Genomic DNA, 13,202 nt, shown 5'->3' on the forward strand with positions numbered 1-13,202 from the left:
ACTTCTATGTGGCTGTGATCCCAGGGCAGCCCAGGGTCCCCAACACCACCCCTCCCTGACAGTCTGGCCAGCTTACCATACCTTGGGTTTGTACCTCTCTCCCTGTCCATCAATGTGCCATTGACCACTGAACAACCTGGGGGCTAGGAGCCCACAGCTGAATATCCATGTATAACTTTTGACTCCCCCAAAACTTCACTACTAACAACGTTGACTGGAAACATTACGGATAGCCAATTAACATATTTTGTATGTCGTATGTATTATATATTGCATTCTTACTATAAAGTAAGCTAGAGGAAAGAAAATATTTTTTCAAATTGTCAGAAATCTCAAAAAATTTTTCAATATATGTTTTGTAAGTATTAGCCTCTACTTGGACCATATGGTTCTTTATACAGTTCTTCTACTACAGTCAACCGGTAAACCACTCTGTGCTAATGTTCTGGTAACAAGATTTATTCCAGGCTAATCTGTGTATGTCTCCAGAGGCTCCATATGCTAGGGCTCTAATAGTAAGACAGTGGAGACCTATGGTGGAGTCTATTGGGTCAGCTTTGGAACCTCAGCATCCCATGAACCCCTGCTTACTTTGCCTGAGCCGGCATTCTCAACCCTCTCAAGAACATCATGGAAGAGTTTTTTTAAAAAACAAAACAAAACCATGCCCAGGCCATACCCTAAAGCAAATGACTCAGAATTCCTGGGAGTGGAACCCCAGCACCAACATTCTATTAAAGGTCTCTAGGTGATTCTTACATGACGCTGTGGTTGAATACTCCTTTCCTAAACATAGGGCTAACTACATAAATGGAAATACATCTCCTAAATTTTGGTTTTTGTACATCCCACTGAGGCTGGTGAAAGATGACAAATGCATTTACTCAGAGGAGGAAAGTGGTTTAAGTATCCTAGGTAATCATGACTTTGATTGCCACGTGCTCTTGTGCCAGAATCAACTCCTTTGGGGTTTGGTTTTATTCACCCCGTACTGACGGATTAATATTAACTTACCTCAAAGGTGGGTAGTGAGAAACGACTAATTTAGATGATCATGGAGTACTACTTAGGCAAGGTTAAAATGCTTCTATGAGAAGCACGGAGATTTGAATTATTTGCCTCTTTAATATTGCTAAGAAAGCATAAACTCACTGTAGATGGCTGTTCCTCTGCCCCGACCCCCCAATTAATATCTTTCCTTTGGATAGCAATTTAGGAAAATAAATCAAATGAAAAGAACACAATATCTTGAAGGTTCTTTGGCACACTCCCACAAAGCTAATGCTGCCACAAAGCTAATGTTGACAAACTGTTTCCTGGAAACAGGTGTGCCTCAACTAAGAGAAAGTGGAGACCTACAATGAAAGAAATAACCCAACCAAGTGTTCTTCCACTTCACAAAGCTTCCTTGAACTAGGAACTTCTTTGTGCATAGTTCATTGAGTAATTGACCTTAGGGAGAAAATAGCAATCCGAAATGGAGATGTAACTTTGAAATGAGATAACCAGTGAGGAAATGTGATTTAATTACCAAACCTTTACAGTAACTCATAATATTTGAAGCGAGGTTTACTTGCATGAAGTCAGAAAGAGCTCTAAAAGTAAGAGGTTATTTAGGTTGCAAGGTACAATTTTCAACACCTGTCAATCACCATCACACTTCACAAGTGACGGAGAGAATGGGCAGGAAGTCAGGGTAGAGTCATGTCAGTTCTGCTAGCTAGGCTCTCCCCTCCCACAATTCCACATGGCTAGCAGCAATGTCAGCCTTCTTTGATAAGAACCATTTAACAATGGCTCCCTGCGTGTCTATAATAAGCTGAGTGCTACATTAGACTTTCTAAGGAAGGTGAAGATAATTGGGCATGCTCCCTGTCCTCTACTTTTGTCAGCTTATGGACTGGATATCCAAATTTAACAGCCTTGGTCTTTTGGGAAGTATCCCTAAATAAGCTTAGGGGTAAGGCTGCCAGAGGAAATACAAGATGCCCAGTTAAATCTAAATTTCGGATAAACAACCAATAATGTTTTAGCTTAAATATGTCCCAAATCTTCACAGGTATACTTATAGTAAAAAAAAAAAAAAAAAAACCACTGTTTATGTGAAATTCAGATTTTACCATCTTGTATTTTTATTTGCTAAGTTTGACAACCCTATTTAAGGGATGTGTAGGTTCTGTTGTGAGCCTTGTAAATTAGCCCCATCCTCTGGTTGCTCCTCACAAATAAGGAACTTGTTTTCTCGGGATGGTAGTGATCTGGGCTGATGACTCCCTCTTTATGCATCGGTTCTCACTGTAAGCTATGGTGTATGTGCACAGCAGGTGTTACTAGTGATGGTGAGTAGTCATGTTGGGTTGAGGGTGCAGGTTGTGACTTCAGACTTACTGACCCTCAAGGCCTAAAGCCATGCGTGTATTCTAGAATCACTTGTGAAATGCAAAGGCGCTAAACTCACCTCTTCACGTTAGGTGCTACCCAGCCATAGGCTAGACTGAAATTCTTGGTGCTCAGCAGTCTCTCCACTGCAAGGCATCTTTGTGGAGTAACAGGATTAAGAGCTGCAGGTGGCTCTCAAGTTTTAGTTGGTGTGAGTTAAAAATCACCTGAGGCACATACCCAGCCCCAGCCCTATAGCTTTTGATCCAAAGTTCTAGATTCAGCCTAAAGACTGCATCTTTTGGCTACACCACTGTGATTCCAACCCCAGTGACTGGGGGACCTCTGTTCAGACCTGGCATTCTCCCCTCAAGCTGCTGGGGAGATCCCACCTACGGGCCTTGGGGCTCACTCAGGGCTGGTGCTCCTCTCCACAGGCCAGTGGCTCGGATCCCACTGGGAATCCGAATATCAAGAGAACTTCAGCTTATCTTCCCATTCTTTATGCAGTCCTTTCTCCCCTGTGCCTCCAGCCCTGACTACTGCAAGGGCTGCCACACACACGTCCCTTTCGTGCCAGTCATGTTACACTCCTGGCCTTTCTAGACCTCATTTTCCTATCAGCAGAGCCTGGCTTTTCCCTGAGGGTGGCTGTGGCAGCTCCTGAGTCATGACACTGGGGATGTCCTGCTTTATACTGCCCCCAGTCTAACACCAGGCTGCTGAGGAGCCACATAGCTTCCCTCTTTAAAAAGAAAAAGCTCAGTTCAGTGTTGAGAAGTTGGGGGCGGAATGGACATGCCCTTTGAGTTAGGGTCTCTGTCTCAGCAGGTGAGAAGTAAGTCCCCAAGGAACAGCATACTCCCTACCCCAACAATCCTATGTTATGGACAAATAAGGGACCCTACTGAAATGTCTTTGGTGACATCCTAAATTCTGGATGAATTATCCCAAAAGACACGAGATGGATGATGTGCACAGTACATGATAGAAATGAAAAGGCTGAGACGGGCAGAATAATCAGCTTGTGATTAACAGCAGGTCCCCGGGCTCACCTGGAGTGAGTTTCAGCACACGTGACCCTTAACTCTAATTTCAGAAAAGGCAAACCCAATCTCTCTGTGAATGCTTGGTTCATTTTTTTCCCCACCCTCTTGACAAACAAGTTTTGAGCACAGCACCTGCTATGTCGATGAAATAACACATCTGGAAATGAAAATCCTCATTTTAATTAACCAGGAATTGAGAGCCTACTTGTTTCTGACAAGTAGTAGCCTTTTATGAAATGGCCAGAAATAGGAATCAAGGCCTCGGATCTCTGGAAAGAACTTTCAGGTGGTGACCGGGAGTCAGAGGCATCTGAGCAGAGAAGTGGTGCCAGGCAATCACGTGAGGGCAGAGCTCTGTACGTGAGGGCAGAGCTCTGTACCTAAGGCTCAGACTTCACCCATTTCCAGCAAGCTACACGAGCCCAAGGCCAACCAGAAACTCCATTCTAAGCTGTCTGTGGTTTCAAGCGGTTCTTGTGAAGTGAGGGCTCAATGCAGTGAATGATACTTAATACGAATCTAGGCAGATCCTTTCATGTAAATGCAGATTGGTGTAGGTTTTCAGACATGATTATAAAGAATCAGGAAGGAGCCTTTATTCACACCTGTAGAACTGAGGCACCAGCATTTCTACTAAAGTACAACAGATCTAACTAGACCTGAACTCACTGAGCTGGCAAAAACCAAAGAACGTATAATCAGACAGCCACTCAGCACAAAGGGATGCAGCAGAGACTGGAGACTGTATTTGGATGAACCAATGACCTACAGCCCTCTGGGAACAACCTCTACCAGTTCTCCCAAAATCCATTCCCAACTTTGCCTTTGAACCTTTCCCCATAATTCTCCTAGCTGAAACACGGTTCCCCAAAGCTTCTCCTGATTAATAAGGAGTAAGTGGCCTCATTTTTAGAGAGGAAAGACAACACACTTCTTTCCAAGGTCAGTATCAAGTTTGCCCAAGCCCTTGCTCAGTCATCCAGGCTATTCTGGACATTTAATACATGCCAACCCCTGTGGAGTGCACCAAGGAGGCAGACATGAAACAAGGCACCCCATTTACCTTTAGGGAGGTTAGAACTTAATGGAAGAGACAAAGAGGAAATTTGAGAACTGTGTGGGTAGTGTTAAAGCACAGGTTTGCATTATGTGGGAGTCCTGGGCAAGTCAGGAAGGCCTCCTAGAGGAGTGGGGCCTGAATGGGGTCCTGACAGATGAAGAGTACCTATTGGAGGCAGGTATTATGGGCCTGATGAGGGAATCAGCTCATGCAGCCTCTCAGCTTTCACTTTGCTCTCTTCGTGTATGATCCATATGGCCGGTGGGAGGGTTGGGAGTACTGTCAGGAGCCATGAAAGAAAAAGAAATGGCCTCCTGGAGAGTAAACCATGTGTCCCGGCCTCATGCCCATCATCTAACACAGAGGATAACTATTTTGAATGTTAATCCAGTTTTACTCTAAGATGGCAGGCTAAGCATGCAAGTTTACCTATCCTGCCTCTAAAAATTCCACCCAGATGGCAGAAAATGTGTATGAAAAATAATAATCCATAGCAGGGATGGAAATTAGGAAAGTTTATCACTGGCAGACAGACATTTTAAGGAATTTCTGGAAAATATCACACAGATATGGTTGGATTGAGCTGATAAAAACTACCACATAAAATAGATTTCAGAGAGAGCTGGTAAAGAGGTTAGAGCTGTTCTTCCCAGTAGAATCCAAGCTGTCTGGAGGCCCAGGCAGAAGAAGTTATCAGGGTAATTCTGCAGGACTCTGCGGAATGCTTTTTCACATCTCTTTCCACCCACCTCCAAGCTCGGCACAGAGCATTCCCAACTGTGGGATTAAGTTTTGAAGTCTGGTTGAAAACTTTTTATTTCCCTGAAGGTTTTGTTTGATTATCCATGGTCTGTTCTGATCTTCACGAAACAGTTAACTAAACTTTACTAACTGAAAACACAAGGCTATCCCATTAAGAAATGATTCATTTTTAAGAAATGCTCATTTCCCAGTCTCTTAATGTTTGATTCCCAGTTTTTAATTGTCAGTTCAATTTAGTTAGAAACCAGTAATTCCTGCTTTATAGAAATAGTTATGTGAAGTTCAAATCCTCAGGCTCATTTCAGAGATTTTTTTCTTCTGTTGAAATAAAGTAAAATGAAATACAATGCTTTTTAGTTTTTAAATATTAATAGTGGTTATTTTAGGCAGTAGAATATTAAAAGTGAGGTTTTTCTTCATTATATTCTTCTGTATTTTCCAACTGTTGTATCATAAACATATATTGATTTTATACTCCAGTTCCTAAAAGTATTACTAGAAGACTAATGTAAGACTACTTGAACATAGTACCAGGACCAGAAGGTCTCAGGTTCAATGGCTTTCTTTTTGACAAGCAAGGCGGCAAACTGAGTGGTTACATAAAAATTGTACTGAACAGGTGTTGGTAGGTGGTTTGGAAAATATATTTCAACCCATTATCTCTGCTGTAGGTCTGAAATCTCTATCACGGAACTGTGTGAGCTGTCCATTTACATAAACCTAAGAAACTTCCAATTATTTTGGGACTTTCAACAGCGACTTTATTAATTGATCAATGTATACAAGAGAAAGATGGATTGCAGGTTTAATTTAAACTTCCTTAAAATGTCTCTGTTTAAAGAAAATAGAATGGTGGTTACCAGGGTCTGAGGAGGGAAGAGAGAATGGGGCGCGTATGGCTAATGGACATAGCGTTTCAGTTTGGGAAGATGAAAAAGCTCTGAAGATAGATACATGGTGGTGATGTCACCCAACAACACGAGCGCACTAATGCCACTGAATCTCACACTCACAGTGGTCATTTTTATGTTATGTACATTTTACCACAATAAGAAAGTCCCTGCTTCTTAACTTTAGGCATGATTTAATGTGGTTGCAGTGAGGCTGTTTCTTTCTTTCTTTCTTTTTACAGTATCTCAAAATCTTTTTGTCAACATGTAACATAACTAAGTTTTGTGCCTTTTACAAGACACTTTGTGACTTTAACAAAGATGGGGCAGGTAAGGCCTCCTGTCACTCTTGGCCTCAATCTAGTTTGCTTCGAGGGCAGGAGGAGGAGGAGACTTCCTTCCCAAAGAGCCATGATCGAGCTTTTAAAGTTGCAAGCTGGCCAACATTTCTGGAGGTGAGCGTAGCAGATTTTAATGACAGATACTTTTATAAAGTGAAATTTGGACAAGAGGTTGCATCCTTCTTAGATAGCTTCTATTTTGTGAAAACATCTTCTGGATATGCCAGAAAAATAATTTCATGAAAACGATAACTTCCACTTGAATTTCTGTTCAAGTTCTCTGTAAAGAAAACCCCCAAGAGAGTGAATGGTTTATATTAACTGCCCCCAGCAGTTGGCCTCGTAGGGGAGCTCAGAGCTCACCTCCATGGCCTTTCACTCCTGAATAGCCAGGAGGTGGCAAGGAGCCCCAACATGGGGAATGGCCATATGCGTCAATATACGTAACTGCTGGCAGCACTGGGGACTGACGTTCGATAAGCACAAGAACACCTTCACTCTCCATCAGAAACTGACACAACTACTTCTCAACTGGCTTACAAATCTTTATATGACTGGAGATTTTAAATATATATCATAGATTGAATTCCTATGAGGCACTGGACTTTAGGGACAGTACTAACCTGCATGGTGTTGTGATGAAGCTATTATTGATATCAGTGTGTGAACTTACACTTCACTAGGATGATTAACAAGTAGTATTTTTGTTAAGTACACAGGGATTTATTTTCTATTACTCTTCATGGTATACATATTATACATGCTTTTGTATGTATAATTTATAATATTTTTCTTGAGAACAAGATATTCTGATGGAGAATATTCTGATAGTAGCTAAACACATATATTGATGGGTAATTTTCAAAGACTTCAAAGATAAAATGAAGTATCCTGACAATTTACAACTAAAACTTCATAGAACAAATTTTAATCTTTCATGAAAAGATTTATCAGAATAATGCTGCAATGTCCCAGGAGTTTCATTATAAATATCAATTATTAGAGAATAGTTCTATAGCAAGTATTATAAAGTCTTGAATTTTTCAGTTGGTTTGGGTTTTATATGACTATAACTTTGCTAAAAAAACGTTGTATTTTTAAAACCATGAAGTTACACAGCTCTCCCTATAGATGTGACCCAGCTTCAGTTAAAAGGACTATTCACACAGCATTGAAGGCCAAAGAGAATTCTCTTTTTTTTTTAATTAAAAAAGTTAAACTTCTATGAGAAAAATGGAGGAAAAGAAAACATGATACATATTCAGGATTTTAAAATAAGTTGTCTGAAACAACAGGAAATAGGATTTTTAAAATATCATGAGGCCATCTGACACATACATCACTCCCTATTCCCAAACTTGCACTAGCTTCCGGCTACCAGATCAAATCCAGCTTTTCTTAAATTGATAAATTCTAGATCTTCCACAGACCCACCTTGCGGGTGAAACAGTTTTTCTCTTTGCACCCATTTTCTCAATCCCAGATGGGTGACTGTATATTTCTGTTGCCAGGACTTTTCTTACTCATGGACAATCTTTTCTCTTCTGTTGGTTAGGATAAATATCTCCATCCTTTAAGGCCCAATTCAAAACACTTCCTCTCTGATTTATCTCAATGCCACACATCCTTCTACAGGTAATCTATACATTAATCACTTACCAGAGATTTAGTGAGCAGATACTCTGCATTACACCAGGCACGATGAGAGGCTGCAACCGACATGGAAGACACAGCTCTGGGCTTCGGTTGCCTATGCTGTCTAGCCTTTCCACTGGACTGTAACCTTTTCAAAGACTGGCTGGTCCTGTATTATCCTTGTAGTATTCTACTTAACTGGAACATCCTGGACGAGGTGGGACCTGTGGTGGTCATTGAAAGGTCTGGGTGATTGGGCCACATCACCTGATGTCAACGATAAGCAAATAAGAGACAAGTGAAGGAACTTTACCAGTCCCTGGACACAAAGGAAATCTTCACATAGGTGTTCAACAACAGGGCCCATTACACAGAGTTAATAAATGTTGAACAAATACATGAATGAGTGAACAAACCAATAAGCTTCTCAAGGGAAGGTGAGAAGACCATCAGGAAGGGTGATGTTTAAGCAAGTGAGAAGAGAGTCAGGGGTATTGATTTCTCTGCAGGAGAAGAGACAGAGATGCAGTTTTGAGTGAGGACAGAAGGACAGCATTTCTGAGAATCCCAAGTGCTAGGTTTGAGCAACACATGGAGCCACAAGCCAGTGGGATGGTTGCCATTTGGCAGCTTTGTCAAGAGGGGAAAGACTGCTGAATGAGCTAAATCCTACCTGGCCAAGAGGAACTCCCTAGCTTCACTATTAACCATTAGAGCAGAAAAATGGGTTTGGAAGCATTGGAAATGGCCTGGGAGATTGTTAAGGAGACAGCAGGCTCTAACAGTAGAGAACTAGGCAGTAGATTTGGCAGAGTACGAGTGAGAAAGGGGGACAAGAGTAGGTAAGGAGGGCTAAGCAAGTGACAGAGAGGAAATGGCGCAAGTGCTGCTGTGCACGTGAGACTCCCCTGCAGAGAGGGTCCCAGCGGCAGGAGGCAGAGAGAGGGAGACGGTGCTAAGCCTATGGTCCAGACTCAGTGCAGCCCAAATCTTCTCCTAGAACCAGCAACAGCATGAATATGCAGGATGCTGCTCTGGATTTACAAAGAGGATGTGTACCTACAGTGCATTTGTAATTTGATTAGCAGCTGAAATATATTTTCCTCCAGAAATTATTTTAATTAGGTTAGATACTTACACCAAACTACAAAAGCCCATTTAATCTATATGTACCTAAAATTTAGTCCTTTAATACTTCACAGGTATTTGCTAGCTCTAATTACCCCCATAGGTTCTAGTTAATCTGGTTGCCTAAGAAATAACCCCAAAACTTAGAGACTTAAAGCAAGAATTTTTGTTTTGTTCATGAATCTGCAATTTAGGGCAGGGCTTGGCAGGGACAGCCCATTTCTGGTCTGCCTGGTATCAGGGGAGCTAGAGCTGGAATCCTCTGATGGTTTGCCCCTCACATGCCTGGCGGTTGATGCTGGCTGCTGGCTGAGACCTTAACTGAAGGTGTTGGCTGAAACACCTGCACATGGATTCTGATATGGTCTGGGCTTCCTCACAACATGGTGGCTGGTTTCCAAGGGTAAATGTCATGTGTGAAAGAAATGAAGAATAGCCAGGAAATAAAAGAAATTTTGCCTTTTTTATGACCCTTGGGAGTCACTGAGCCTTGTTTTCACTGTGCTCCACCAGTTGAACCAATCACAAGCCCATGTAGGTTCAAGAAGCAGTAGTCTCCACCTCCTAGGGGTGAGTAGCAAGATTCTCGAAGAGCATGTGGGAGTAGATATAACTAAATGGCTATTTTTGGAGAGTACAATCTGCCACAACATACAACATTACTTCCAGGGAAAACACAATATATTGCAGCTTGGAAGGCAATACCACATAGTGAATATGGAGCAAGGATTCTTGAGCTAAGAGTTCCACTGTACACTTCTGTGACACTGAGCAATTTGCTTCACCTCACTGTGCCTCAGTTTCCTCATTTATAAAATTGGGATGTTGAGAAGAAAAATAATTGTTATTTTGAAAAGAGCTTAGAAGATTGTCTAGCTCCTTATGTGTTAGTGCTCTCCTGACCGCAGGGACATTTCCCCTCTGGGTGGGGTGGTGGAAGTTTGTGGGTCCTGGAGGAAAGTGGTAGTGGTAGCACTATCAGCAGTAGAAAATGAGTGATAACAGTTCCCATTACTGAGCACCCGACACCTGACAGGTACTTTGCAAAGTAAGTTCATTAAAAACTCCCTATGGGAGGTACTAATATTATCCAGGAAAGAAAATTATGACTTTGGAAACTTGCCCAAAGTGCCACCTACAAGTGCTAGAGACAGGATTATTCTCCAGATCAGTATAACTAGATTGAAGGAGTCTGAATTCCTCGATAACTGTGTGGAGCAGAACCTTTCTACCAAATCTGATAAGAGGGTGAGTGAAAAATGAATGATATTATATCATGCCACTATGATTTGGGGCTATTCATTATAGCAGGGGGCCTATCTTAACCGGTTAGTACAGGGAAGATGGGATAGATGTATTTGGGTATCACTAACTTCAGGATTCCTTTCACAAAATAAAATGGCCCTCCTTATTTGCATAAAACAGCATATTTGCATAAAAGAAAATCATTCTTTAGATCAGTCCCTACCAGCCTCATTTACTTCTGAACTAGAGGACAGACAGCCTTTGGCCCACTGGCAATAGGGCTGTCATGATGATCTAGAATCCTTGACACTGATACGAACAGACTGCTCACATGTTAGGCTGGCTGTTCACCAGCTGAAGAATGGCCCTTCTAAGGTTTGACGCTGGTGTAAAATCTAATGGTTCCCAGGTTGTTTGTTTCTCTTGTTTGATGTTTGTTTGGGTGTTTCAGTGAGCATTCTTTTTGACTATACTGCCAGTATAGCTGTAAGAAGAAACCTTGGCTGCTGATTCACATAGGTCCCTGGGAAGGTTCCCTATAGTTAGACTTTGAGTTCCATGACATCAGGGACCTTGTCTCCCTTGTTCACCATGCATCTCTGGCATCTAGTCTAATGCCTGGCACACAGTAGATGCTCAAAACTTGCTGAATGCATGAAAGAATGAATGTTGGAGTAAAAGCTCAAGCAAACAAAAATTAGAAGTCTATAAAGTAATTTCAGTTTTTATGCTAGGATCATATGAGGGAGACACCCAAAATGCCTCCTATCACACTGTGGACATGGTAGCCAGATATGTCATGCTTCACCTAATCTATGGTAAGACCTGGGGAGATGAAGGATAGGATAACTTTTGTGGAATGATGTTTTTTATTTCCAAGGATGTTTTAAATATGGTCATCACAAAATTGGTCATGGTTTTAGTTGTATGAATCACATGAAAGTCTGTGGGAGTCAGCTGAGCAGACAGCCAAAGAAGGTAACACTCTTCTCATCATTTACTTGTAAAAGCTAAGGTTTAAATTCAAAAAAGAAAATCCAGAATAATACTTTAAAAAACTCATCCTTACATAAAAACAGTATATAGGCTCTGGTTTTCCTATAGTCCTTGGGACAGAATTCAGAAAATATGGACAACCCTCCCATCAGAAAAAGCAGCAGGTAGATATCTTCCAAACTAGAGATTTCTTTCCTGTAAATCAGATATAGAATGTTAATGTTAGCTCAGTATTCTATATTTACATTACTGTAAACTAAATTTTAAAGGGTTTCTGTGTCTCTAATTAGAGGCATTTATAGAAGTATGTCCAAAAAAATTAAAGTTCACTGCAGAGATAAAAAAGAACAGGCTGTCTTCAGTTTGGAAAACATGGCTCAACTGAATTTAAATATTTATCATATAATTTTTATATCAAAGTCTTAATGAGCAATAACTTTCATTGCATCACTTCTGGAAACAATAAGAAAATACATTTTGGAATGCTAATTCTAGTTGGATTTCCATCACAGGCAACATTTAAGTAACAGTGGAGTTCATGAAAAATAATGGCACATTCCATTCTAAACTTAAAATTTCAAACACCTGCCATCAAAGAAGCAAAGAGTATAGTCTGGAGCCAGAGATTTCAGACTTTTCTCTACCTCAGAGACTCAAAGCCCCCTAAGCAGGTGTTCTTTTCTAATCCAAAGAATAAGAAATGTTTGAGAAAATCCTCTTTCATAATTCCCCCAAGAGCACACAAAGAAAAAATGTTAAGCTTCCATTTCAAATGTTAGGGATTTGGATTGAGTTTAAACAACATCTTGTGAAAAATGTCATAGCTCCAATCCTCTCATGCTGAGATGATGGGCACTGATGCAATAGAAGGATGTCTTTGGACATTCTGAATGCAGGGCTGGAAAGGCAACGGTACCTGACGTCAGCCAACCACCTGCAGAGTTACCCAGTTGGGTGGAGAGAAAAATTAGGTGATACTTTGAATTCTGCAAATTCAAAGCGACATGGGGAATGAGACAACTATTTACACAGTCACACTAACCAGTAATACATTTTTTTATATCATTAATGTACAATTACTAACCAGTAATATTAACACCTCCTGTATTGCTCTTAAATATTCAATAAGTCAAACAAGATTCTGCATTCAAGTTACTTGGGAAATATCTCATTCCCCACTTCATTTGGAATATGTCCAGTCCTAGGGACATCTTGCAGATAAAACTGCAGGCTGTATCCTGTGTAACTAAAATTAACATTACAATTTATCAGTTCACACATGTATGTGCTTTACATTAAACTGGAAACTTATTAAAAGTTCTTTAATACTCATTTCAAATGTTGTACACAGGTATCTTCTAGAATATTCATTCAGCTGTGATCTCATATAACACCCTGTATTCTTCATCTAAGTATTACTGGCTTATTTTCTGAGTGAATAAAGGTCCCTTTGTAAATAGCTATAGTCTTCCTTCTATGGTCTGTGGTTTTTAACTTGCACTAATACTATTAGTTTTTCTTCTTAACCCCTATCTACCCAGGTAGAAGTTTCTCAGTCCAAGGATCATAAGATTGCTTATGAATTTCAAGGAGGGAAATAAAAGAAAGTTACAGTTTGATAGCTATATGGATAAAACATCCCATCTCACTTAGAAATGACTGCAAAATTCACACATTCTGAGAATAAAATCAGATGTGGAAATGGCAGTGTGAAATT

At 40.7% G+C, this 13,202-nt stretch overlaps 1 protein-coding gene across 5 annotated transcripts in view; it reads right to left on the minus strand.

Annotated features, from left to right (window-relative positions):
• The window catches only part of NCALD (neurocalcin delta), a 397,463-nt gene that overhangs the window by 61,290 nt on the left and 322,971 nt on the right, over nt 1–13,202 (minus strand). Inside the window, exon 1 of one of the 5 annotated variants that reach the window (XM_017651740.3) lies at nt 8,141–8,383. The exons of the other annotated variants lie outside the window; for them this stretch is intronic. The gene's annotated coding sequence lies outside the window, so the exon portion shown is untranslated. Of the gene's footprint in view, nt 1–8,140; nt 8,384–13,202 lie in introns of those variants that run through there. 5 annotated transcript variants of the gene reach the window in all.

This window comes from Manis javanica, chromosome 2, assembly GCF_040802235.1.
Source record: "Manis javanica isolate MJ-LG chromosome 2, MJ_LKY, whole genome shotgun sequence".
Taxonomy (NCBI): domain Eukaryota; kingdom Metazoa; phylum Chordata; class Mammalia; order Pholidota; family Manidae; genus Manis; species Manis javanica.